Source organism: Gigantopelta aegis, chromosome 14, assembly GCF_016097555.1.
Source record: "Gigantopelta aegis isolate Gae_Host chromosome 14, Gae_host_genome, whole genome shotgun sequence".
Classification (NCBI taxonomy): domain Eukaryota; kingdom Metazoa; phylum Mollusca; class Gastropoda; order Neomphalida; family Peltospiridae; genus Gigantopelta; species Gigantopelta aegis.
Genome location: NC_054712.1, coordinates 31102303 through 31108633, shown reverse-complemented (window position 1 = coordinate 31108633; position 6331 = coordinate 31102303).

Here is a 6331-nt window from a genome sequence, read left to right as displayed (position 1 = left end):
TATCACGTAACAAGTTGCCCATCTGGGCTTAAGTGCAATTTGGAACTGCACACGGCCCTCTAAAACAATTAATATCGCCACAGGCGAAAACAAATTAAGAGCATGTTCCGTCACACTTATGATATACCCTAATTTGACCATTAGCATTCCATTTCATAATTAAAAAAAAAAAATTGAGATAAAAGTCATGAACATAATTTTCAGTTTAAATAAATCAATGGACTTGATAACCGAGTGCATGCCATCATAGCACTAGTTTCCACTGAGCTCTGTCTTCTGCAGGTCTAGATTTGTGATCCCAGTTTTGGGAGTGGCATTATTTTTGGTAATAACACCACTAGAGCACATTGATATATTAATTGTTGGCTACTGGATGTTAAAACATTTGCTAAATTTAAACTTGAAGAGAAAACCTGCTAAATTTGTTCTACAAGTAGCAAGGGATCTTTTATATGTCCCATCCCACCGACAGGATAGCACATACCATGGCCTTTGCTATACCAGTCATGATGCACTGGCCGGCATCTTGGAGAGTAACATTTCTATAAACACAGCACACGATGGTGATCCAACTGAGCTGTAAAATTGTGGCCTTGACTTTGACCTTGACATGAAAGAAAGAAAGAAATGTTTTATTTAACAACGCACTCAACACATTTTATTTACGGTTATATGGCATCAGACATATGGTTAAGGACCACACAGATTTTGAGAGGAAACCCGCTGTCGCCACTACATGGGCTACTCTTTCCGATTAGCAGCAAGGGATCTTTTATTTGTGCTTCCCACAGGCAGGATAGCACAAACCATGGCCTTTGTTGAACAAGTCATGGATCACTGGTGGTGCAAGTGGTTTACACCTACCCATTGAGCCTTGTGTATTCAGCCACTCAGGGTTTGGAGTCGGTATCTGGATTTAAAAATCCCATGCCTCGACTGGGATCCGAACCCAGTACCTACCAGCCTATAAACCGATGGCCTACCACGCCGCCACCGAGGCCAGTTTGACATGAAAGAAACCGAGGAGAGAGCTTGATTGCTCATCTAACTTGGGATTATGTGATTAGTATCTTAAATCGCTCCACAATTGGGGGTGGTTGTGGTGAGTAGGTTGTAGGTGGGCAGTTAATCACTCCCTTCAGTTTTGTTAATGTTGAGACCTACAGCTTAGCACATATTGGCATTCAAATCAGTGGTTTAGTCTGGATAATAATAGGGATTTATTTTAATTTTAAAGTTTGATTTTAAGCTCGTATCCAACTTAGGTTCAAGTATGCTGTCATGGGCATGCAATTAAAATACATGTGCTGCTTCCACAGGATAGGTGTTCAAGAATTAGATTGGCAGACAAAGCTTGCTGCTGTCATTTTAACTTGGTTTTTATGTTTATTTCCAAGGTTCAAGAACACTTCTGGGTATTGGGTTGTTTGTCCAGAAAAGTATCTTGTGTATTCAGCCACTCAAACTTATTCTAGGTGGGAGCTGGTTCCAAGAGGTGAACAAAGTACCTAACAGCCTTAGAAGAAAGAGGGGTGGGACGCAACCCAGTGGTAAAGTGTTTGTCAGATGCACGGTCGGTCTGGGATCGATCCCCACTGGTGGACCCATTGGGCTTATTTCTCTTTTCAGCCAGTGCACCACAACTGGTATATCAAAGTTAAAAGTTTGTTTTGTTTAACGACACCACTAGAACACATTGATTAATTAATCATCGGCTACTGAATGTCAAACATCTGGTAATTCTGACATGTAGTCATCACAGAAAACCAGCTACATTTTTTCTGATGCAGCAAGGGATCTTTTATATGCACTTTTCTAGTTGTGGGGCGGGATGTGGCTCTGGTACAGCGCTCGCTCGATGCGCGGTCGGTGTGGGATTGATCCCTGTCAGTGGGCCCATTGGGCTATTTCTCGTTCCAGCCAGTCCACTACAACTGGTCTATCAAAGGCCGTGGTATGTACTACCTCTCTGTGGGATGGTGCATATAAACGAACCCTTGCTGCTAATTGAAAAGAGTAGCCCATGAAGTGGTGACAGGTTTCTTCTCTCAATATCTGTGTGGTCCTTAACCATATGTCTGACGCCATATAACCGTAAATACAATGTGTTGAGTGTGTCGTTAAATAAAACATTTCTTTCTTTTCTAGTTGTATCAAGATACAAGAAGTGGCAGTAAGATTTTTATTTCAGTTAGATTGCATTTCTAAGTTATTGACCGTCTTTTCTTCTTCCTTTTTGTTTTCTAGTGAAAAAGAAAGAAATCTGTAACATTGATTGTTAAACTGTTTATTCTTTAATGTTATATATAGTACATACATGATGCAAAAATGCCATACAACAAAACAATAAATAAAATATACATTTTGTTCATAAACAGTTTGTATGATAATGGCACTGGAGGACAAATTTCACATTTAATGAAAAATAATTTTATTTTTCTGGAACATTTTGGCAGGCACTTAAACAATATTTTAAAAACTAAATTGAATTACTTTTATTTTAGCTAACTTCTGCAAAACAAAAAAGGTATTTTTCCAAATTGAAAATTAAAAATATTGAATGTTCAATCCATTAATGGAAATCTTGATCACTATCATAATGGTATAACTACAATAACTGAACTGTTTGATAAAATAAATGTTACATTTCTAGTACTAATGTGATATATTATACATGCGATTATAATAATTTCTATAATTTTTTTATATAAATAAGAAAAATTTAACAGTGATGAAAACATTAATTAATACACTGACAAGTACTTCTGAATCAGATTTACGCTTAAGAATCTAACGGATCCAAATTATTTTACAAACATTTCAGTGGCAGATCCAGAACATTCATGGTCCCAATGACATGAGGCCAAATGCCGTAAATATTCCCGAAGGATTTCTCGGGATTCTCCAAAAATTGCATTAAAATATTTCACTTGAAAAAGATGACATTGTAAAAAAAACTCTGAAATAAGGCAAATGCAGTTAGGTTAAGTATGAAAAGATATATATATTTGCAATAAAGCTTATGGCGCAAACACAACTTCAATTAAATGTTAAGGATGAAGTGAAAATAACTTAATGAAAAATGATTCTGTTCTATTTGTTTGATCTAACACTCAACACATTCATGCATGGATAACATTAAAACATATAAAGCATCATATTATGTCTATTCCAGATATGCTCAGTATATGGAAGAAATGAATCTGAAACACAAGTCATCTGAATACCAACCATAAATTAATTCAATAAACTGTCAACACCCACAACATTATACTTGAATGTAATATTTACTAAGACTCACCATTTGTATGTGACAGACCTAAAATTGCCTGCGATCACATCATAGTCCCTGGGCTTTTCCCAATTTTTGCTGTACAGAATGCATTACAATAATCTGTTATTTAACCATGTATAAACAATGATGTTCCAGCCAGTACTTCACAACTTAGGTAACAAATGCTGTTTGTGGGATAGTGCACATAAAAGATCCCTTGCTGCTGATTTCAATGCATAGCCCATGTAGTGGAAAAAGTGAGTTTTCTCTATAATCATTTTTGAGGTTGTTAAAACATGTACAGCACCATATAACCATCATCAAAATGTGCCGTGTGCATCAATAAATAAAAACCTTTTTCTTTTTTTCTTTTCAATGGAAAAATCTAAAGACTCTTTGTTTCCATTCTTCAAGGGCTTGTTCCCCACAAACAAGACATCACATACCACATACTTTAGTACATTAGCAGTAAATATCAGATAATCTTGCACCATGCCATATGTCAAACAAAGAATACGAGAGAGTTTGTGTTAATAATACAACACATAAACCAATAGGAAGTTAAAGTCAGACTCAAGGCCCTGAGTTTCCGAGGTACATACCATGTCTGTTTTCACATCTCATGCATTTTGAAATATTACAAACTGTACATCAGGACAACCAGAAAAAACCATGTATTTTATTTAGCAAATTTTGATAATTTAACAGTAAAAAATGCTCCCATGACCAATCATATTTTATACTAACAAATACTCTTAGAATACTGCTGAATTATGCAATACATGCCATCTACTGGGACCAACCAATTTTTGTATCTCCTAAATTCAACGGTCATTATTCTGTGAAAAATGAGTAAATTGTCATAACAGTACATGATAGACTTATACAATTTGTTTTAGCTCAGTATCTTGAGGCTTTACAAAAAACCCAAACACCCCACATCCGGACAACTATATGTGGGACAGACAGACCGACAGAAGGACGGAGATGAAACTTATTGTCCCCTCCGGTTGGACCGGTAGGGGTCTAATAAAACAAGCTGAGAATACATTTATTTTCACAACCACTGCATGTTAAAAAAAAACAAACCGAAACACGATGCGTATCAACACATTCATACATAAAATCAGGTCATTCATCAACACATATTAAAACATGCATATAATTACAGTAATCTGGACGGAGTACAACATAACAATTCATAACAATATAAATTAAAAAAACAAAACCCCAGAATGTACGGTCTTTAAACAGTTTTTATGTATACATATATACATTCAATTGGTCACATTCAACCCCATGAACACAAAACTGTTTTAATCCAGGATGTGCATCTAACAGTATACAGTGAAAATTGCTTAGAACTAAAAAATAACATCAATCTTAGTTAACTCCATATCAAAGCAGTTATATACATGTGTATATTTTATTTAGGTATCCATTTACTAAATATGTGGGTTTTAAAAATAAAAATAAAACTGTACATATGAGTGATTTATTGCAGTGTGATCATGTTAGTATGTAAACATGTCTAACATATGACTGTGTGTGAGCCTGTGTATTCTGTGCAATTACAAGTACATCCCTTTGACAGGCTTTGTTATTAAAAAAGGAAGGGACGTAGCCCAGTGGTAAAGTGCTCACTTGATGCGTGTCGGTTTGGGATCGATCCCCATCGGTGGGCCCATTGGGCTATTTACAAATCCAGCCAGTGCACTACAAATGGTACATCAAAGGCCGTGGTATGTGCTACTAATGGAAAAATGTAGCAGGTTTCCTCTCTAAGACTATATATCAAAATTACCAAATGTTTGACATCCAATAACTGATGATTAATACATCAATGTGCTCTAGTGGTGTCGTTAAACATACAAAAAAAGATTAAAAAAAGAAGAAAAATTGTTGTTGAAAATGCAACAAAAACAACAATTATTTCCTTGTTCAAATATGAGTGCATGCGTGTTTCAGTCATAATTTTCACACATTTGATTGATTTTCTTAATATTCTCTCATGTTTCAAAAATGGAGATTGAACACAGCCTGCTGATATGTTTCTGATGCTTTGAACAGGACAGTTTAGCCTAAAATCATGATGTTGTTTTTTCATTAAAATTTGTCTTTTTGACATCAAAATTATGCCCTTTAAAATTATTAACACATGAATTTAAATTTCGATTTTACAGATTTATTCTCTTCACTTACTGGTGGGCCACAAACATACTTCTATCTAACCTACTCCTTTTAAAATCTATAGTATGTACAACAGTGATTCAGCGATCCCAATCCTAACAATAATATCATTTCATGATCTGGGTCAATAAATATACAAAATTGTCAACAAAAAACACAATAAAAAATTAACCTGAGTTACAGTGAGTGAAGGACCAAACTTCACTCTCTTCCAATGTCAAAAGTATCTTATGTTCTCTCCTTATCACATACAAGTTAGTAGACAGATGGCTTGTGCGAAAAAAAAAGTCAGGTATATGCTACACAAATTTAATATACATTAAAATAACAGGCAATTTCTGACCAAGAATAACAGAATTTGTAGTAACAGCTAAAACATGGAGGGATTTTTTTTTTTTTTAAAAAATCTTTTTTCGTACTTATATCCATTTAAGGCTACAGCACACTGTCCTGGACACACACACATCTCAGCTATCTGGACCTGTCTGTCCAGGACAGGGGTTAAGGGTTATTTGTAGTGGTAATGAGTAAGAAGCAGATGAAGTAGCCGTATGCTGCGTTCATTTGGTGCTTGTGAATATCCAATCTGATTAAACTTAGCTCTACTGGTCTTACTCAGTAGATCTAACAGCATTGTGTGGACTCCCATGTCCAGGTGAAATTTCATCTATAAATAACAATTTAAATATCAACCAATTACACTTCACCTTTTATAGCGTTATTCGGGAGCATACAAATTCTAAAAATATCGGGCGAGACTATTTATGCAATAGACAAACTTGTTGGTCTATTTCAATATTAAAAAACAGGGGGAAAAGTGCAGTAATAAATTCTGGATTGTATACTAGTATATACCATCACGTTTTT